General features: G+C 38.3%; 2 pseudogenes; both read left to right on the forward strand.

The window, feature by feature from the left end:
- The first annotated feature begins 2714 nt into the window (after window positions 1–2714).
- LOC143671366 (membrane-associated progesterone receptor component 2 pseudogene) lies at window positions 2715–3367 on the forward strand (annotated as a pseudogene).
- Window positions 3368–15794: 12427 nt separating this feature from the next.
- Window positions 15795–16681, forward strand: LOC143670335 (non-selective voltage-gated ion channel VDAC2 pseudogene; annotated as a pseudogene).
- The last annotated feature ends 6943 nt before the right edge of the window (window positions 16682–23624 follow it).

Genomic DNA, 23624 nt, shown 5'->3' on the forward strand with positions numbered 1-23624 from the left:
TATGCAGAGCAAGAAACAGAAAAACAAGAGCTGAAAAATTCTGATCAGTTAAGCAGAACCTATACTAGAGGTCTAGAATAAGCTAATCTGAATGCCAAAGAACAGAGAGAGAACAAAGCCATCCACCCCAAAGTTAAAAGAGTGAAAACGACCCCACCAGAATAAACTAATTAAGGAAATCAAAGGCCCAGATGCTAGTAAAAAATAATGAGTCATACTAGGAAAATCAAAAATATGTCCCAAAGGAACAAACCAACATTTCAAATGAGATACAGGAGTTCAGCAACTAATTCAGCATGGTCGAAAAGACATGCAAAATCTCATCAAAAATCCAATAAAAAAATCAAATCAATGAGTTGAGGGATGATATGGCAAAAGAAATGAAGGTTATAAAGAAGACATTGGGTGAACATAAAGAAGACCTCAAAATAAGTTGCAGAACTTACGGGAATTAAAGGCACAATTGAAGAGATGAAAAACCAATGAAGATATACAAAAGTAGTTTTAAAGAGGCCTAAGAAAGGATTAGTGAACTAGAAAACAGGACTTCTGAAATCCTACACACAAAACATAGGGAAGTTGGGAATGTTTGCGTTTCTTTCTTGTAATTTTTTTTTTAACTAATAAAAATTTTTTTTTAAAATGGGGAAAAGAATGGAAAAATAAGAGCAGGGTCTCAGGAAATTAAATGACGAAATGAACCACATGAACACCCGTATTATGGGTGTCCCAGAAGGAAAAGAAAAGGGAAAATAAGCAGAAAGGCTAACTGAGGTAATAATCACTGGAAATTTCCCATCTCTCATGAAAGACATAAAATTACAAATCCAAGAAGTGCAGCATACTCAAAACAAAATAGATCCAAAGGACCTACTATAAGACACTTACTAATCAGATTGTCAAATGTCAAAGACAAAGAGAAAAATTTGGAAGCAGCAAGAGAAAAGCAATCCATCACACATAAGGGAAGCTTGATAAGATTACATGTGGATTTCTTAGCAGAAACCATGGAGGCAAGAAGGCAGTAGTATGATATATTTAAGATTCTGAGAGAGAAAAACTTCCCACAAAGATTTCTATATGCAGTAAAACTATCTTTCAAAAATGAGGGGGAAGGCTGGCCACAGTGGCTCAACAGGCAGAGTTCCTGCCTGCCATGCCAAAGACCCGGATTTGATTCCCGGTGCCTGCCCATGCAAAAAAAAAAAAAAAAAAAAAGAAGGGGAGTTTAAAATATTTTCATACAATCTGTCACTGAGAGAATTTTGTGATGAAGAGATCAGCTCTACAAGAAATATTAGGGTTTGGTAGAAATGAAGACTCTCAGTAAAAGTAAAAAGTGAAAAAAATAAGATATGACATATAAAATCCAAAAGACAAAACCATAGAAGAAAGTACTGCTTTTACAGTAACATTAAATGTTAATGGATTAAACTACCCAAAGAACAGACTGTCAGAATGGCATGAAAAACAAGATTCAACTATAGGCTGTCTACAGAGATGCACTTTAGACTGAATGACAGAAATAAGTTGAAAATGAAAGGCTGGGAAAAGATATTTCATGCAAACAACAACCAGAAAAAATCAGGGTTAGCTGTACTAATATCCAACAAATTAGACTTCAAGTGTAAAGCAATTAAAAGAGTCAAAGAAGGACACTACATATTAATAAAAGAAACAATTCAACAACAAGACATAACAATCATAACTATTTATGCACTGAGCCAGAGCACTCCACAATACGTGAGGTGAAACTGACAACACTAAGGGGAGAAGTAGATACCTGTATAATAATAGTTGAAGACTTCAATTCCCCACTCTCATCAATGGATAGAACATCTAGACAGAGGATCAATAAGGAGACGAGATTTTGAACAAAACAATAAATGACTTAGACATAACAGACATTTATAGAACATTGCACCCGAGAACAGCAGGATACATACTTTTCTCAAGTGTTCATAGATCATTCTCATGGATTGACCATATGTTGTGTCATAAAGCAAGTCTCCATAAATGTAAACAGATTGAAATTATACAAAACATTACCTTGGATCATAACAGAATGAAGTTGGAAATCAATAACAGGCAGAGGCCAGAAAATTCACAAATATTTGAAGACAAAAACAACACATTCTTAAACAACCTATAGGTCAAAGAAGAAATTACAAGAGAAATCACTAAATATCTCAAGATAAAAATGAAAATGAAAACACAATATATAAAAATTTATGGGATGCAGCAAAGGCAGTGCTGAGAGAGAAATGTACTGCCCTCAATGTCAATATTAAAAAAGAAGAGTAAAAATAAAATAATTAACTGTTCACCTGGAGAAACTAGAGAAAAAACAGCAAATTAACCACAAAGCAAACAAAAGGAAAGAAATAACAAAGATTAGAGCAGAAATAATGAAATTGAGAGTATGAAAATAGGGAAAATCAACAAAAACAGAAATTGGTTCTTACAGAAAGTCAATAAAATCGATAGAACTTTAGCTAGGCTGACAAAACAAAATGAGAGAGGATGTAAATAAATAAAATCAGAAGTGGAAGAGGGAACATAGTCACTGACACCGCAGAAATAAAAGAGGTAATAAGAGGTTGCTATGAGCTACTTCATGCTAATAAACAAGCCAATGTAGATGAAATGAACAACTTCCTAGAGGCATGAATAACCAACATTGACTCCATAAGAAATAGACGAGGTGCTGGCGGGCAGTGATGGCGGCGGGTGACGGGAACATGAAGCTATGCACCCTGGGGAGTGGCAGTGAGAGCAGCAGCGATGGCAGCAGTGAGAGCCCAGGCGGCGCCAAAAGGGGTGGCTGCAGCAGCGGCGGCGCGATGTTGCGCTTCTAACCGAGGGCGGGGGGATGCTGATGAACGTGGCGCTGATGGTGCTGGTGCTGCTGGGGGCCTACAGGCTGTGGGTACTAGGCGCCAGGGCTGGGGCGGGCGAGGAGAATCCCGCTGCCTCTCTGCCTCGCCTGAAGAAGCGGGGCTTCAGCTTGGAGCAGCTGCGCGAGTATGGCGGATCCCGCACCCCACTCATCCTGCTCGCGGTCAATGGGAAAGTCATCGACGTGACCAAAGACAGCAAGTTCTACGGTCTGGCGGATCCATATGGAATATTTACTGGTAGAGATACCTCCAGAGGAATGGCAATATTTTGCCTAGATAAAGATGCAGTAAGAGATGAATATGATGATCTGTCAGATTTGAATGCTCTACAAATGGATGGTGTTCGAGAATGGGAAATGCAGTTTAAAGAAAAATATGACTATATAGGCAGACTCCTAAAACGAGGGGAAGAACCGACAGAATATACAGATGAAAAAGCTACCGATGATCTCAATAAACGGAATTAAACTGTGTAAACAACCAAAGTCAGGGGCCTTCAGAACTGCAATTCTTACTCCCTTTCACAGTATGGTCAACATCTTTGGGTAAAGTTCACCTGCTGTGAAAAACACTCAACAGATTGTGTATGAGAAAAATAAGTCTCACTACAAAGATTTGAATACTAGACACTATTTATGCTGCCAAATGCATTTGTTGCAGTTGTTTGTAATGTCTTGTGGGGCTTCATAATCCTGAAAAGAAAAAAAAAGGAGACAGGGGTATTTTAAAAAGAAAAAGCCACAAGATGTCTTTCTCCTTCCCTCCCTCCCACCCCACTCTTCCCCCCCCCACTCTCCCTCTCTCTCACCTCCCCCAACCCTTCTCTCTCTCCTCTTTTTTTCTTATAATCAAAAACTACCAGATATTTACTTGATACTCTTCAAGTGTACAAATCTCCTCAAAAAACAGTAAGGGACTCTGATTTCACTTGCTCTGTTTTTGTTTTAGCTATGAGGAGGGAGAAGACCAGGACAAGGGGAAGGGGGTATTGCGCATCAATTTGAGTAGTTAATAGGTCACTGAAACATTAAAATGTGAATTCCAAAACTTTTCTCTTTGACTTTTGACAGGGAAAAGGAAAAGGAAACAAACCTTTATTTCTAAGAAATCTTTGGAAATTAGGAGAAAGGATTTCAAGTGGATTTAAGTCAAAGCGAATTCCCCAACTGTAATATCATTTGAAACCAGAAACTCTTCCCCTTCCCTAAATCAAATCAATATTAATTGTGCCTTATTTCACTTACATAGACTTGAATTATTTTTATGGAAAGCCCCTACATGAATCTAGAAGTCACTACAAGCAGCATTGAGACCAAAGTTGGAATGCTCTATTGACCGCAAAATCTTGATGTTATTCTCTATCTACAGAATGTAAAAGGAATATTCAGTGTTACTGCCATTATGTTAATATGCACAAACTCAATTAGCATTGTAATGGCCAAACGCATTCTCCCATGCTTTCCTCTTCTTAAAAAAAGAAAAGAAAACAAATCAACAGCTCTAGCCCTCTACAGCTGCCTGATTTAAAGTGTCTGACCCTCACATCTCAAGGGTGTGGGTGCATGGGGACATGGTGGATGTCTGTATGGGTGTCTCTGAATGTGTGTGAGAGCACCTGGGAATGGACTCTTTCTGCAGGTGCTGTAAATATATGTACTCTTTTAATAAAACATGTACAATAAATAGACAAACAAACAAACAAAAGAAATAGATGACCTCAACAAACCAATCACAAATAAGAAGATTGAATAAGTCATCAAAAAGCACTAAAAGAGAAAAGTACAAGACGGAATGGTTCCACATTTGAATTCTGCCATGCATTTAAGAAAGAATTAGTACCAATTCTGCTCAAACTTTTCAAAAAAATTGTAGAGAAAGAAAACCCACCTAATTCACTATATGAAGCCAAAACCAACCTAATAACAAGCCAATCAAAGATATTACAAGAAAAGAAAATTACAAACCAATCTCTCTTATGAATATAGATGCAAAAATCCTCAACAAAATGCTTGCAAACTGAATCCAGCAGCACATTAAAATACATATATACAATGACCAAGTGTGATTTATTCCAGTTAAGTTAGGCTGGTTCAACGCAAGAAAATCAATGTAATGCAACGTATCAAAAAAAGAATGCAGAAAAGCCTCATGATGATCTCAATTGATGCAAAAAAGGCATTTGACAAAATTCAACACCTTCTTTTGATGAAAACACTTCAAAGGATAGGAATAGAAGGGAATGCCCTCAACAATATAAAGGGAATATATGAAAAACCTACAGCTAACATCATCCTCAATGCTGTGCTGTTTTGAAAGGATGTATGTCCCCTAGAAAAGCCATATTTTAATCTAAATCCCATTTCATAAAGGTAGAACAATTCCTATTCAATACTGTATGCTTGAAACTGCAATCAGATCATCTCCCTGGAGATGTGATTTAATCAAGAATGGTTGTTAAGTTGGATTCGGTGACGATGTGTCTCCACCCATTTGGGTGGGTCTTGATTAGTTTCTGAAGTCCTATAAAAGAGGAAACATTTTGGAGAAAGAGTGATTCAAAGAGAGCAGAGCAGAATGACATAGCCACAAGAAGCAGAGTCCACCTGCCAGTGACCTTTGGAGATGAAGAAGGAACATGCCTCCCAGGGAGCTTCATGAAACAGGAAGCCAGGAGAAGAAACTAGCAGATGATGCCGTGCTCACCATATGCCCTTCCAGATGAGAGAAGACCCCTGACCGTGTTCATCATGTGCCTTTCCAGATGAGAGAGAAACTCTGACTGTGTTCTCAATGTGCCCTTCCACTTGGGAGAGAAATCCTGAACTTCATCGGCCTTCTTGAACCAAAGTATTTCTCCCTGGATGCCTGAGATTGGACATTTCTATAGACTTGTTTTAATAGGGACATTTTCTCGGCCTTAGAACTGTAAACTAGCAACTTATTAAATTCCCTTTTTAAAAGCCATTCTGTTTCTGGTATATTACATTCCAACAGCTAGCAAACTAGAACAAATGGTAAAAGAGAAAAAGCTTTCCCTCTAAGATCCAGAATAAGGCAAGGATGTTCCATTGTCCACCATTGCTATTCAACACTGTGCCAGAAGTTCTAGCCAGAGCAATTAGACAATAAAAAAGAATAAATAGATAAATAAGATCTCCTCAAAATTAAACACTTTTGTGCATCAAAGAACTTTGTCAGGAAAGTAAAAAAGCAGCCTACACAATGGGAGACAATATTTGGAAACCACATATCAGACAAGGTTTTAGTACCCAGAATATATAAAGAAATTCTACAAATCAACAGCAATAACAAAAAAAAACAATGTGAAACAAGACTGATTGTAAAAATTGAGAAGTAGATAGCAAAATACTATCTGATATTATATATTATAATATATAATATAATATATATATTATGCACAATAATATAAGTACAGTAAATGAAACTGAATGAGAGTATGATTGAGAAGGCATGTACGACCACAGAAGGAAAGATGGAGGATAAAAACTGAGGCGGTATAACTTAGGAATGCCTAGAGTGGACAGTGATGGTAATGAAATGCACAACAGTAATTTTTATGCATAAGGGATAATGAATTAATGTCAACATTGCAAGGTGTTGAAAATGGAATGGAAAACAGGAAAAAATACATTCACTACAAAGCTAGGGTCTATAGTCAACAGTAACATTGCAATATGCTTCCACTGAATGTAACAAAGTCACTATGCCAAAACTAAATGTCAACAAAGGGGGATATTGGGGAGGTGTAGCAATTCTTTGCAAAGAAAAAGAAATGTTTTCATATAGATTGTAGTAGCCAATAAGTGGCTATGTGATTATACCAGGAACAGTTGATTTTTAACTTAGGTTTGATTGTATGATATGTGAATAAAACTGTTTAAAAATGAGCAGAGAGAAACAAATGCTTGAGAAAATGTGGGGAAAGAGATGTACCTATTCACTATTGGTAAAGAAGCTGAGATGTGCAGCCCCTCTGGAGGGTAGTGTGGTGGTTCCACAGGAGGCCAGGGGTGGGTTGCCATATGATTCTACAACCCCGTTGCTAGGCATATACTTGAAGGAACTGAGTGTGGGGACACAAATGGACATTTGCACACTGGTGTTTATGGCAGGAGTGTTCTTGATTCCCAATGGATGGAGTTGGCCTAAGGGTACAACCACTGGTGAATGGAAGGGGGGATCTGTGGTGTTCATATACAGTGGACTACTGAGAGCCTGCAAGAAGTAATGAAGTTGTAGGACATGCAACTAGGTGAATGAACCTTGAAGTGAGGATAGTATGTTGAATGAAATGTCAGAAACAAAAAGACAAATATTATCATGCCTCACTCATATGGACTATGATATTCAAACTCAGAGACTTGAAGTTGAGACCATGGCTTATTAGGTTGTACCTATTGTTAAGGGTCCTGGACTGTAAGCTGTTATAGCAATCACAACTATTCTGAAATTGTAACGGTTATTTCTAAATTCTGAAATAATGAGTTATTTGTGTATAACCTAGTTGGTCCATGAAACTTTGGGTGTTTATGTGACAACTTAGAGTTAGAGCTCTGAAGCTATCAAAGTCAACATTACCCCATACAGCAAGTTGAAAAAGTTATCAGACTTCCACTAGAGCTATGAATGAAACTGATATGGATAGAACTAAGGTAAATCAGAATACAACGTAAAGGAGGATATAGCCCATATTTTAAAACTTCAGCTTCTCTTACTAAAGTAAGAGATATTTATTTCATGCAAAATTTATATTTTGGGTAGCACATTATCTAATTTAACCTGTATGGTCAGTTTACTCAAACACTGTAATCACATGGAATCTTGAGTAGGCATGAAATCTTGTTCATTCATAGAGGTTAGTGTTATGCTCCAATATATCCCAGAGTAATTTAGGCAGAGAATAAAAAAGTACTTACAAAGTCCCCTTGTGGGAGTGGGGAGAAGAAGGAAATATTAAACTCCCCTATCTGAGGAATTCCTGATGTTCTCACAAGCAGTGAGGATGAACAATTCAATAAGCTGAGCCCTCAATCTTGAAGTTCACCCCTATGAAACTTATTCCTGTAGTGAAGTTAAGCCTGCTTATAATTATGCCTAGAGCCACCCCCAAAGAACTTCTTATGTTACTCAGATGTAGGCTTTCCTTTATGCCAACACAGCAGGTGAACTCACTGCCCTCTCTCTTATGTGGGACATGACTCCTGTTCTAGTTTGCTAGCTGCCGGAATGCAACCTCCAGAGATGGATTGGCTTTCAATAAAAGGGGATTTCATTAGTTTTTCAGAGGAAAGCCACTTTCAACTGAGGTTCTTTCTTACATGGGAAGGCACAGGGTGATCTCTGCTGGCCTTCTCTCCGGGCCTCTGGGTTCCAACAACTTTCCCTGGGGTGATTTTTTTTTGCATCTCCAAAGGCCTGGGCTGAGCTGTGAGTGCTGAGATGAGGTATGCTGAGCTGCTTGGGCTGTGCTACATTGAGCTTTCTCATTTAAGCACCAATCAACTAAATCAAACATCATTCATTACAGCAGACTCGCCTCTTAGCCAACTGCAGATGTAATGAACAACAGATGAAGTTCACATACCACTGGCTCATATCCACAGCAACAGAACTAGGTACCTTCACCTGGCTAAGTTGACAACTGAATCTAACAACACATGTCCACACCTTGTCAACCTGGCAACTACACGCATTACCTTAAACAATATTAAGGTACAAAAAATTCTCTTCCATTTGCTGTGGACCTATGAATCTCAAAACAAGTTATCTGGTGCCAATATACAAAGGAGGAACAACCACAGGATCCATAGGGAGAAAGTGGAAGGAAAACCTGCAGGGCAAATGCCATTGGATTTCAGAGTCTGAAAGTCATTTATCCTTCGGCTTTAGAGAGTGGCAGTCACCCTTTTCAAGGGCCTATGCAGTGGCCCTCCTCTTTCCAAATCAACCTCAAGGAACAATGAAGAGACCACCTTTTTCTCAGCTCCGCTCTCTCCAGGCATCGGGGCCACCTCTGGGCTCTCTGCCATTTCCAGGGCACACACTCAACCCCTCCATGTGGTGGCAGCCAGGCTCTCCCCAGTCCCCCAAGGAGCATGCTGTACCTTCTCAAAGGCCTGAGGCAGCACAACTTATCCACTGCAATGAGATGGGAGACTCATCCTCTGCCCTCGGAGTAAACTACGACCATGTGATCAGTTACAGAAATGAGGATTGTAATGCTGTTTTGTTCATGTTGTAAGATATCAAGTTTAAGAATGAATATTACCAAAGGACCTGCACCCTTTTCTGGAGAGATTTAATGCTAGATGAAAGAAAAAAATGTGTGTTTTATTGCTTTTTATTTAGAAATTAGGTATAGTTTAAGGTGATATGTATAGCTGTCAAGTTGACAATGGTGGACTGTCATAGTCAGGTTCATGTGTCAACTCGGCAAAGTGGTGGTACCTGTTTGTCTGATTGGGCAAGTGCTGGCTTGTCTGTCGCAATAAGGACATTTCATAGAATTAAATCATGATTGCAGCTGCTGTACCCACAGCTGATTTCATTTGTGGTCCACCAAGGGGAGTGTCTTCTGCAAGAGTGATGCTTAATCTAATCACTGGGGGCCTTTTAAGGAGGATTCAGAGGAGATAGGCTCTCTTCCTGCTTCAGCTGGCAAGCCTCTCCTGTGGAGTTTATCCAGACCCTCCATCAGAATGGTCAGCTTCACAGCCTGCCCTGCGGATTTTGGACTATGCATTCCCATGGCTATATGAGACACTTTTATAAGTTTTATATTTGTGAGCGTTTCCTGTTGATTCTGTTTCTCTAGAGAACCCTAATTAATACAACTCCCAAGGGTGTAAAGCTCCCTGGAAATGTGGGACATGACTCCTGGGATGATCTGGGATCCAGCATCAGGGGATTGAGAAAGCCTTCCTGACCTAAAGGGGAAAGAGAGAAGTGACAAAAAAATAAAGTCTCAGTGGCTGAGAGATTTCACATGCAGTTGAGAGGTTATCCTGAAGGTTATTCTTATGCATTATACAGATATCCCTTTTTAGTTTATGGTATATTGGAGTTGCTGGGGGAAAAGAACTGAAACTGTTGAGCTGTGTTCCAGTAGCCTTGATTCTTGAAGATGATTGTACAATGATAAAGCTTTTACACTGTGGCTGCGGGATTATGTAAACCTTGTTTCTGATGTTCCTTTTATCCAGAGTATGAACAGATGAGTAAAAAAAATAATGATAATAAATAAATAAATAAATAATAGGGGGGGATAAAGGGTAAAAAAAATGCGTAGTTTTAAATACTAGTGGTCAATGAGAGGGAAGGGTAAGGGGTATGGAATGTATGAGTTTTTTCTTTTTTATTTCTTTGTCTGGAGTGATGCAAATATTCTAAAAATGATCATGGTGATGAATGCACAACTATGTGATGACCATTGATTGTACACCATGTATGGATTGTATGTGTGTGAAGATTTCTCAATAAAAATAGTAATATAAACAACTAAATAAATAAATAATGGGGGTAAGGGCTATGGGATGTGTTGGGTTTCTTTCTCATTTTTATTTTATTGGAAAAGTGAAAAAGTTCTAAAATTGATTCTGATGATGAATGCATGACTACATGGTAATATTGTGAGTGCTTGTGTACTTGAGATGAATTATTTGGTGTGTGAATATATCTTAATAAAATTTCATTTTAAAAAAGAAGTTAATATAGGAATTAACTTTGTTACCTTGGGATAGGAAAACTTTTCATCTTTCTAAAGCAAGATGAAAACAGTACAAACCATAAAGAAAATGACTGATAATCAAACTACAATAAAGTGTAGCACATGTGTGTATCAAAACAAGCAATTATAAAAAAATAGAGCAGTTGTAGGTTTACAGAAAAATCCTGCAGAATGTAAAAAGTCCCTGTATACCCCCCTTTCCCAGATAAAGTTTTCCTTATTTCTAATGTTTTACATTGGTGCAGTAACTCTGTTACAATTGAGGAAATGGCATTGTTATAATTATGTTACTAATTTTATCCTACTGTTTGCATTGTGTTCACTCCTATGTTGTATAGTTCTATGTTTTTTGTGATAACTTACATACAACCTATAATTTCCCTTTTAATCCCTTTCAAGTATACAATCCAGTGGTGTTAATCACGTTCACAAAGTCATGCCTCCAGCACCATTATCCATCTCCAAAACTGTTCCGTCACCCCAAGCAGAAATTCCATAACAATTAAATATTTACTCCCCATTCTTCTCACTCCCTGATAACCTGTATTCTACTTTCTGCCTTTATAAATTTGTATATTCTGTTTATTTCATAATTGAAAGGTCCATACACTCATGCCCAAGACAAGTCTATGCTCACAAGGTATCAGAGAGGCCCTTACACTTTGACCTGGAGCTATTCTCTAAAGTGATTGTATGGATAAACCCTGAAAGAGAGCAGTTGCATATGTCAATCTCCAAGAACTGAGAATGGTGTTTAATTTTTTTTTTTTTGTAAGCCACTGGCAAACAAGGAAAACAGTCTAACATTAGCTGGATATGAGCTTGAGGAGGAGAGACCTCAGAATTTAAATTCAAGAAATAACACCTTAAAATATCAAAATGTCCAGTTTTCAACAAAAGGTCACAAAACATATGAAGAAACGGAAGAATGGCCCAGGCAAAGGAGATGATTAAATCATTAGAAGCCATCAATGAGGAGGACTACACCTTGGATGTACCAGACAAACACTTTTTAAAAATTGTCCTAAATATAGTCATAGAAGTAATGGAAAACATGGTCAAAGAACTAAAAGAAATAAGGAAAACAATAGATAAACAGAAAGAGATTATCAACGGAGAGCTGGAAATTATGAAAAGGAACTAAGCAGAGCTGGAGACCACAATAACAGAAATCCAATGTTCCTTAGAGGAGTTCAACAGTAGATTGAAGCTGACAGAAGAAAAAAAATTAGAGAACTTGAAGATAACACAATTGAAATCATTCAGTCTGAGGAGCAGAAAGAAAGGATGAAGAAAACAAAACAGAACATGAGGAACCTATGGAACAACATCAAGTGTGTCTATATACAAATTTTGGGAGTCCAGAAGGAGAAGAAAGAGACAAAGGGACAGAAATAATATGAAAAGAAATAATGGCTGAAAACTTTCCAGATTTAACAAAAGACATGAATGTACAAATCCAAGGTGCTCAACAATCTCCAAACAGGATCAAACAAAACAGATTCACACCATGGCATATTATAAACAAGCTGTCAAATGACAGAGAGAGTTCTGAAAACCACAAGAGAGAGGCAATGTGTTATGTACAAGAGAGCCTCGATAAGATTATGTGCCAATTTCTCATTGGCAACCATGGAGGTAGCAAAGCAGTAGGATGATACATTTAATGTGCTGAAAGCAAAAAATCACCAACCAAGAATTTTCTATCTGTCAACTTTTTTTCAAAAATGAGGGAGAGGGACTTTCAGGAAAGATGGTGGACTACAGAGCACCAGGACTTACTTCTTCCACCAAGGCACCTATTAAACAGTTAGGGACTGTGTGAAACAACTATTCTGTGGCTCTGGAAGCCAGAAGAACACTGTACAGCACCCAGGGAGGAGCAAGAAGAAGAAACTAACTCTCTGCACAATGGCTGCTGGTGCCCATCCCCCACACTTATGGTGGACCAGTTTGGGATAGAGTCCCAGGCTGCCTGTTGCTGTCAAAAGGGACATAAAAATGCTTTTCCCGGCCAGGCCACCGTGGCTCAGCAGGAAGGACGCTTGCCTGCCATGCCAGAGGACCCAGGTTCGTTTCCTGGTGCCTGCCCATGTAAAAAAAAAAAAAAGAAAAATGCTCTTCCCCTAGAACAGGAGTATGAAAGACCAAGCACTGATCATGGCTCTTGATTAGCAAATTAGGATCACTGGGTCCCGGCTCTGAGCTTTCAGATGGGACAAAGGCAGTGGCAGCCATTTTTTCATCCCCAACTCTGACAAGAGTGGACGCAGAGGGCATTTATATACACAGTGCCTCCATGAGCCTGTGGAGAACAGTTTGATGAAGGGCACTGTTTGTTGGGCAGGCCAGGAAATGCAACACTGGGGAGCTATCAGAGGCTTTTTGTGTCCTTCGTGATCCTAACCTAGGGCATATTGGAGCTAGTCTGCATCTGCTTCATGAGTTCCTAGCCCTGTCTTAAAAGTAAATCACCTTTTTTTTTGCTGATGTCTAGACACCTAGACATCAGCAAAAAAAATTACAAGCCAGCCAAAAATTCTTTATCTAGCAAAACTGGCTTAAAAATGAAGGAGTGTTTAAAATATTTACAGATAAGCAGAAACTGAGAGAGATCACCAATACGAGACCTGCCATGCAAGAAATACTGTAGGGAGTTCTGCAGGCTGAGTGGAAAATACAGGAGGGAGTGGCTTGGAATAGAGTGAGGAAATAAACATTATCAGTAAGGGTAACTGAAAGAGTAAAAAGAGACAAAAAAAATATGACATAAAAACCAAAGGGCAGGGCGGGCCTCGGTGGCTCAACAGGCAAGAATGCTTGCCTGGAATGCCAGAGGACCCAGGTTCGATTCCCAGTGCCTGCCCATGTATAAAAAAAAAAACCAAACGACAATATGTCTGAAGTAAGTACTGCTTTTATAATAATAACACTGAATGTTAATGGATTAAACTTTCCAGTCAAAGGATGCAGATTGGCACAATGGGTAAAAAAGTATGATCCAACTATGTGGTATTTACAAGAGCCTTGCCTTAGTCTCAAAGACACAAATAGGTTGAAAGTGATGTATGGAAAAATATATTCCATGTAAACAGTAACCAAAAAAAAATGGGGTAGATAAACTAATATTGGACAAAATAGACTTTAAATGCAAAACTTGATAAGAGGCAAAGAAAGATACTGTTAATAAAAGAGTCAATCCACCAAGAAGAAATAACTATCATAAATATTTATGCACCTAATCACAAATGGTACCCCAAAATACATCAGGCAAGCATGGTAAAACTGAAGGGAAAAATAGATGTCTTTACAAAAATAGTTCAAAATATTGAAGTTTGGTATTGATGGCACCATACTTATCAATACACAGATCATCTATATAGAGGATCAATATGGAAACAGAGAACTTGAATAATATGATTAATGAACTAGACTTAACAGACATATACAGAACACTGCACCCCAAAAGAGCAGGATACAAATTCTTCTCAAGTGTACATGGATCATAGTTCAGAATAGACCACATGTTGGATCACAAAGCAAATCTTAATAAATTTAAAATGGTTAAAATTATAGAAAGGACTTTCTCTGATCACAATGAAATGAAGCTTGAAATCAATAACAGGCAGAGAACTGGAAAAGTCATAAGAATACGGAAGTTAAACTCACTCTTAAACAATCAGTGGGTCAAATAAGAAATTGCAAGGGAAATCAGTAAATATCTTAAGACTAATGAAAATAAAAACACAACATATCAACATGTATGAGATGTACCGAAGGAATTACTGAGAGGGAAATTAATAGCCCTAAATACATAAACATTTAAAAAGAGGATCAATGGGCCAAGCCCTTGATCTTGAGGCTTGCTCTTGTGAAGCTTATGTATATAATGGAGAAGTTTAGCCTTCCTATAGGTATGCCTAAGAGTCTCCTCTGGAGGACCTCTTTTGTTGCTCAGATATGGCCTCTTTCTCTCTAAGCCCAACTCTGTAAATGAAACCATTGCCCTCCCCCCTTCATGGGACATGACATCCAAGAATGAAAGTCTCTCTGACAGCATAGAATATGACTCCCAGGGATGAGCCTGGCCCTGGCACCATGGGATCAACAATGCCATCCTAACAAAAATGGGGAAAAGAAGTGTAACAAATAAGGTTTCAGTGGCTGCAAGAGTTCAAATATAGTCAAGAGGCTACACTGGAGGTCACTTCTACGTATGCTTCAGTTAGCATTGCTGCCTATCATAACTTGTCAACCCCAACTAAACTACTCCTGACAATCCTAAAGAACATTTAGGGCATTATATAAGATTCCACAAAGTTTCCATGTACTAGAGTAATTTTCTAAAACTTACAACCTCCAGACAGTTCCCTGGACCAGAAAAGTCCTGAAATGCAGAAGGGCCGGCCTTTCCAGAACATCAACTAGTTCCATCCCCCTCCCATATTATTGATAGCCCCTTCCAATATGAAAAGCTTAGAATGGCCATAGCCCAAATAACCCTAAAGAGTGGGAGAAAGATCAAAGGTGATGGTGGAGTTATACAGAGAAAGTTGGGTTTAACAAATGTGTATGAGTGCTGAATCATTATACTGATATTTACTTTAGCCTCCAGTACCTTAGAGCAGCTAGAAATGAAAACCTAAAATTGTGGAATTGTAACCTATAACAAATTCTGAAATCTGCTCTACGACTAATCGTTGCAATGTACTTTGAAATTTATTGCTTTTATGTATATATGGTATTTAAAGAGAATGAGGAGTATAACAGAGAAGATAAAATTTAACAAATAAGTATGACTGCTGAATCATTATATTGATATTTCTGTTGGTCTCCAGTGTCCTGTAACAGCTAGAAGAGAAAATGAAAAATTGTGGAAATGTAACTCATACCAAACTTTAAAATGTGTTCTATAAACTACTTGTTAAAATGTACTTGGAAATTTAATGCTTTTTTGTACATATGTGAAATATGTTACATTTCACAGTAAGAAAATGAAAAAAAGAAGAAGAAAGGGCACTTTGCCCTCCAGCTGCAGCAGCTGCAGCTATACCTTGAACCAGCCTAGCAACTTCAGTGACATGTGGAGTGGCTGTGGTGACCCTTGTCAGGAGACAACTAGATCTCCCCTTCCCTTGGCCTCAGATATGGCGACCTATAGGCGGAGCTGCGTGGGGCCAATATGTATCCTGCCATCATATGTGGACCTTGACACAGTTGCCAGAGATATTTACAACAAAGGATTTGGCTTTGGCCTGGTGAAACTGGATGTGAAAACAAAGTCATGCAGTGGCGTGGAATTCTCAACATCTGGTTCATCTAACACAGACACTGGTAAAGTTACTAGGACCCTGGGGACAAATAAAAATGGTGTATGGTCTCACTTTCACAGACAAATGGAACACTGATAACACTCTGGGAACAGAAATCACAATCGAAGATCAAATTTGTCAAGGTTTGAAACTGACATTTGATACCGCCTTCTCACCAAATACGGGAAAGAAAAGTGGTAAAATCAGATCTTCTTACAAGAGGGAGTATATAAACCTTGGTTGTGATGTTGATTTTGATTTTGCTGCACCTGCAATCCATGGTTCAGCCATCTTTGGTTATGAGGGCTGGCTTGTTGGTTACCAGATGACCTTCGACAGTGCCAAATCAAAGCTGACAAGGAATAACTTTGCAGTAGGCTACAGGACTGGAGTCTTCCAACTACACATTAATATCAACAATGGATCAGAATTTGGAGTATCAGTTTATCAAAAAGTATGTGAAGATCTTGAAACTTCAGTAAGCCTTGCTTGGATATCGGGTACCAACTGCACTCATTTTGGCATTGCAGCTAAATATCAATTGGATCCCACTGCTTGTATTTCTGCAAACGTCAACAACCCTAGTTTAATTGGGGTGGGCTACACTCAGACTCTGAGGCCTGGTGTGAAGCTTACACTGTCCGCTCTGGTAGATGGGAAGAGCATTAACGCTGGAAGCCACAAATTTGGGCTTGCCCTGGAGTTGGAGGCTTAATCCAGTTGAAGAAACCTCTTGGCCTTAATATATTTCCATTGTGACCAGTAGATTTTTCCCCCAAGAAGGTGAACAAAGGATGATCTAAACAAAAGCTGTATTTTTAATATTTTGACAGTTACTTGTTAGCCTGTTTCTAGTCTAATTGATTATCTAGTTACCAATGCTTCGTTGTGCAGTCACCTATATGCTATTTAAATATATTTGTTAAATGCTCTACCCACCAATAATGAAATAGACTGTTATGAAAACTGCACAATTGTGTGCTTGTTTGTTTTTATGTTCCTTTTAACATTTGATATGATACTGTCATTGAATGAGATGGATCAGTGGATGTTTAAGATGAGGTTTAAAAGCTTTTGTTAAATTCAACCATCATTAGAAATACTTTGGTATCTCAGTACATTACAAATTCTGAATAAAACAAATACACATAATTATTACTCAAAAAAAGGAAAGAGCTAAATTCAAAGATCTTACTATATATCTGGAGTAACTAGAAAAGGAACCGCAAACTAATCCTAAAGCAAGCAGAAGGAATACATAACAAAGATTAGAGCAGAAATAAATGAAATTGACAATAAAAACTACAGAAAATTAACAAAATCAAAAGTTGTTTCCTTGAAAAGATCAATAAAAGTGACAGACCCTTAGCTATAGTGACAAAGATAAAAGAGAGAGGATGCAAATAAATAAAATCAGAAAAGGGAAGACTTTACTACTGAACCCACAGAAATAAAAAAGATCATGAGAGGATACTATGAACAACTGTATACCAACAAATTAGAAAACTTAGATGAAATGGAAAAATTCCTAGAACACACAAACAACCTACACTGACTCTAGAAGATGTAGAAGACCTCCAAAAACCAGTTACAAGTAAAGAGATTGAATCAGTCACCAAAACTGATTGTTTTTCTCCCAACAAAGAAAAGCCCAGAACAAGATGGCTTCATTAGTGAATTCTATCAAGAATTCCAATAAGAATTAATACCAATCCTGCTCAAACTCTTCCAAAAAATTGAAGAGGAGGGAAGGCTACCTAACTCATTCTATGAATCCAACATCACCCTAATAGCAAAGCCAAAGATACCAGAAGAAAAGAAAATTACAGAGCAATCACTTTAATGAATATAGATGCAAAAATCTTCAACAGAATACTTGCAAACCGAGTCCACCAGCATTTTAAAATTATACACCATGATCAAGTGGGTTTTATCCCAATTATGCAAGGGTGGTTCAACACAAAAGAATCAATTAATGCAAAATACCACATTAATAAATCAAATGGGAAAAACAACATGATCATCTCGATTGATGCAGAAAAGGCATTTGGGAAAATCCAACATTCTTTCTTAATGAAGCAGCATGGTAGCAACTTAAGGATAGATAAATGAGCAATGGAAATGAATTTAGAATTTATAAATAAACCCTCACATATACGACCAATTGATTTAGACATGTCTGCCAAGACCACTCAACCAGAAAAGGATAGTCTCTTCAGTAATTGTGCTGGGAGAACTGGATATCCATATGCAAAAGAATGAAAGAGGACCCTATGTCACACCATATGCAAAATTAACTCAAACTGGATCAGGGTCCTAAATATAAGAACCAGGACCATAGCACTCCTAGAAGAAAATTTAGGGAAGCATCTTCAAGCTCTTGTATTAAGCAATGGTTTCTAAGACTTTAACACCCAAAGCCCCCAAGCAACAACAACAACAAAATAGATAAATGGGAACTCCTCAAAATAAAAAACTTGTGTTCTCAAATTGAGATGTGCTATAAGTGTAAAATACATTAAATTTTAAGGCTTAGTAAAAAGAAAAGAAGTAAAACATCTCAATATTTTTATGTTGATTATTGTGGTATGCAGAATAATGGTCCACTGACGATGTCCATGTTCTAATCCCAGTTCTAAAGTCCATTAATTTATGTTACATAAATTACGTTAATTGGCAAAGGGGAAATAAGGTTGCTAAACTGCGAGATGGGGAGATTATTTTGGACAATCTGGGGGGTTCAATATAATCTTGTCTCCCTCTACCACCTTGTAAGTGGTAGAGGGAGACAGAAGAGAGGCAGAGGGATGGTTATGTGAATAGGATTTAACTAGGTTTTACTAGCTTTGAAGAAGAAAGAAGGAATGCCAGCAGCCTGTAGAAGCTGGAAAAGGCAAGGAAATGGATTCTTCCCTAGAGTCTCCAGAATGAAATGCAATCTTGCCAACAGCTTCATTTCAGTTCAGTGAGACCTAAGTAAGACTTTTGATCTACAGATAAATTAAACCACAATGTTTGTGGTCATTTGTTACAGCAGCAAACAGGAAATTAATATAATTATATAACTAAATAATGATCTTTTGCATAAATTGGCTTAAATAAAATATACCGTTGCAGTTTTTAAAAAAATTTGTGTGCATCAAAGGACAAGAAAATGTAAAGACAACCTACTCAATGGGAGAAAATATTTGGATACCACATATCTGATAAGGGTTTAATATTCAGATCATAAAAAGAAGTCTTATAACTCAAGAATAAAAAGACAAACAATCCAATTAGAAATGGGCAAAAGCCTGGAATAATCATTTCTCCAAAGAGGAAATAAAAATGACTAAAAAGCACATGAAAAAATGCTCAACACCATTAGCTATTAGGGAAATGCAAATCAAAACCACCATGAAATATCATTTCACACCTACTTGAATGGCCACTGTTAAGAATAACAGAAAACTGCTAGTGCTGGAGAGGATGTGGAGAAATAGGAACATTCATTCATTGCTGGTGGGAATGTAAAATCATGCAGCTGCTGTGAAAGACAGTTAAGCAAATCCTCAGGAAGCTAAATATATAATTACATTATGAACTGGCATTCCACTACTAGGTATATTCCCAGAAAAACTGAAAGCAGGGACTCAAACAGATATTTATACACTGACGTTCATATGGCGTCATTCAGAATTGCCAAAAGATTGAAGCAACCCATGTGTCCATCATCCGATGAATAGATAAATAATATATGGTATATACATAGATGAAATATTATTGAGCTCTAAAAAGAAATGAAATCCTGATGCATGCAATGACATGGATGAACCTTGAGGACATCCTGCTGAGTGAAATAAGACAGACACTAAAGAACAAATACTAATGATTTCAATATTATAAACTAATTATAATAAGCAAACTCATGGACTCATTGGGTTAAAAGCTAGAATACAGTTTACCGGGAGATAGACTGCGGTTAGAGAATAGGGAATTGATGCTTCACTTGTACAGAATTTCTATTTAGGCTGGTGGCAAAGGTTTGGGAAATGGAGGGTGGTGATGGTAGGACATTATGGTGAGTGTAATCAGCAGCACTGAACTGTAGGAAAATGTGGTTAAAAGAGGAAACTTTGGAATGTATATGTTACTAGAATAAAATTAAAAGATAAAATATAGGACTATACAACATAGGGAACCCTTTGTAGACAATAGGCTATAGTTAATAGTACAAGTATAAGAATGCTCTTTCATGAATTATAACAAATGTATGATGCTAATACAAGGTGATAATAACAGGATGGTATATGGGGCAAAGCTAATGCAAATAATGGATGATAGATATGATTGCTTTAATAATCTTTGATGAGTTGCAACAAAGGTAACTGCTTTAAAAAATTGTACAGTTTATGCTTAAAAGTGCCATTATTAATTGTAACAAATGTTCCACACCAAAGCAAAGTATTGGTGGTGGGGTGGTGTATGGGAATCCTGTATTTTATGCATGATTGTTTTATAAACTCACGACTTCTCTAATAGAAAAATATATTAAAATGGGGAAATATTAAGACATTACCACATAAACAAAAACTGAGGGAGTTTCTCACCACTAGACCCATCCTACAAGAGATGCTAAAGAGAGTTCTGCAGGTTGAAAGGAAAGGACAATAGACAATATTTCAAAATTTCATAAAGAAATAAAGATCTCTGTTGAGGGTAACAATATGGGTAAATACAAATGACAAGAGTATTGCATTTTTCCTGTACTTTTTACTTCCTATGGGATCTAAAAGACGAATGCATAAAATGTAATGATTAATCAGTAACTTGGGGCTCATAATGCATTAATGGAACTTGTGACAAAAAAACTACTAAAGGTAAGGGAATTGAAGGATATAGGAACATAATTTGTATACTATTGAAGTTAAGTTGGTATCAAAGCAAACTATATTGTTATAGATATGTTAAATTTAAGTCCCTAAATGAAAATATCAGAGAATATGAAATCTCATAGAGGAAGAAATTAGAGAACAGGTTGTGAAGGACATGGGATTAAGGAGTTAATACATAATGGGTATAGGGTTTCTGTTTAGGGAGATGGGAAAGTTTTAATAATGGAAGGTGGTGAGGGTCTGCAAAATTGTAAATGTGATTAATCCCATTTAAAGATACAATGACAAATACAATACATGATCCTGGATGGAATCTAGCAAGGAAGGAGAAAAGGCACAACAAAACATTACTGGGATATATGAAAAAAAATTGGAGTATAGATTGTAAGCTTTCTATCATTGTTAAATTTCTTGAACTTGATAACTTTCCTTGAGGTAGTTACATGTGAATATCCTTGTTTTAAGGAAATGTACATGGCAGTATTAAGTGTTCAAGGAACATGATGTACACAACCTACACTCAAGTGTTCAGAAAATGGACTGATGGAAAGGAAGGAAGGAAGGCAAATGTGCGAAATGTTAAAACTGATGGATCTAGGTATCTGGGGCAAGGGGGATTAGGGGTATATGTAGTTCTCTTTATGAGGTTTGTATTACTTTTGTAATTGTCCTTTAAGTTTTAAAGTGTTTCAAAATAAAATTTTTTTAAAGTTCATATGCCCCTTTTTAACTACTCACGTTACTGTGGGGGAAACAGGAACTCAATCACTGTTAGTGGGAGTAGAAATTTGCATTAAGCATTTTAAATCTACATGTACTAAAGTCATATACTTTGCTAAAAAATTTCCACCTTTAGGAATTTACCCTACGGAAAATATGCAAGCACCAAAATATGTGCACAATTTCCATGATTGTGTCATTGTTTCAAATAGGAAATTCTTGAAACATGTTTTGTTGTAGGATAAATTTCTCAACAGAATGGCTGGATCAAGGCTTCTCAGGATATAAAATATTTAATTAATGGTATACTCTTTAAATTTCAATTACAGGCCTCCCTCCCCGCGCGCCGCCCGTCCGCCGGCCCCCGCTCGCCCTCGCGCGCTAGGTAGGGAGTCGCGAGACGTCGGAGCCGGCGGCCACGTAGCGATGCGGCGGCGGCGGCGGCGGCGGCGGCGGCCGAGGCCGGGTCTGAGGAGCGGCCCTGAGGACAGACGTAGGTCGGGGGGGGAGGGGCCGGCCCGGCCGGCGAGGTTGTTACTCGAGCGCGGTAGCTACAGGCCCCCGCCGCAGGATGGACCGCGGAGGCGGCGGTCGGGGCGGCGTAGGCGGAGGCGGCCGGCCCGGTTGTGAATTCCACATTGTCTGGGTCTGAAAATATGCATACTTCAAACTTAGATAAGATGCTCCAAGCCACTGGCAGCTGTCTTCAAAAGAAAAATCACTAGTGCTTCACTCTTGCCGTATTACCAAGCCTTTTGACTTATGCTTTGGTGCTGTAGCACTAGAAGAATTGCACACGGGTTCCAGGAATACCTTTTTTGCATTCGAGTGATTCTTTGTGGATGGAAAAAAATTTAAGTCTTAATAATTGCTCTATTTTAAAACTATTTCTCTGTAATTTGAACTGCTTAATAAATTGGGCCATTTACCAGTGAGCCATACAGCCAGCTCTTGTCAAGAGCTGGTTGAAAACTGTGCTGTGCATGTAGCCGGGATGGCACAAGAAGACAGCCGTCGTGGTCAAGTGCCATCTACTTTTTATCATGGTGCCAACCAAGAACTTGACCTGTCCACCAAAGTGTACAAAAGGGAATCAGGAAGTCCTTTTTCAGTGGTAGTGGACACCAAGATGAGCAAACCGCATCTCCATGAAACAAAGAAACAACCATATTTCAGGGAGACAAGATCAGTGTCCGATGTGCATCCTGTTAAAGAAGACCAGGAGAATTCTGATGACACAGAAGAGGAAGAGGAGGAAGAAGTTTCTTACAAAAGGGAACAGATCATAGTGGAGGTAAACCTTAATAATCAAACATTAAATGTGTCTAAAGGGGAAAACGGTGTCTCTTCTCAGTCCAAAGAGACTCCTGTTCTTAAAACAACTAGTGAGGAGGAAGAGGAAGAGAGTGAGGAAGAGGCCACAGATGACAGCAATGACTATGGCGAGAATGAACAGCAGAAGAGAAAGGAGAAGATAGTGGAGAAAGTCAGCGTTGCACAAAGGAGAACAAGGAGAGCTGCCTCTGTTGCTGCAGCTACTACTTCCCCTACTCCCAGAACCACAAGAGGTCGTAGGAAGAGTGTAGAGCCACTTAGGCATAAGAAGCGGGCCACAAAAGAGCTCAGAGCACCAGTCCCGAAAGCTAAGTGCGAAGAGAAAGAGACTCTGACCTGTGAGAAGTGCCCCAGGGTGTTTAATACTCGCTGGTACCTGGAGAAGCACATGAACGTTACTCATAGGCGCATGCAGATTTGTGATAAATGTGGCAAGAAGTTTGTCCTGGAAAGTGAGCTGTCCCTTCACCAGCAAACAGACTCTGAAAAAAATATTCAGGTAGGTCTCATCACCAAGAGGGCACGCTTTCCAGGATAGAACCTGGCTGTTGAGACTCATCTAGTATCTGCCCAAGAGAATAAATGCTGTAGAGGCTGAAGGGACAGATTTCACTTATTTTTTTTTAAGTTCCTGCTTTAGGCTTTTCAAAACTGAGGCTTAAAAATTTATTTCAAAAATATAACATTTAACTGACGCTGGACTAGTGGGAACCCAGGTACACTGAAAGGGAGATCT

This window comes from Tamandua tetradactyla, chromosome X, assembly GCF_023851605.1.
Source record: "Tamandua tetradactyla isolate mTamTet1 chromosome X, mTamTet1.pri, whole genome shotgun sequence".
Taxonomy (NCBI): Eukaryota; Metazoa; Chordata; class Mammalia; order Pilosa; family Myrmecophagidae; genus Tamandua; species Tamandua tetradactyla.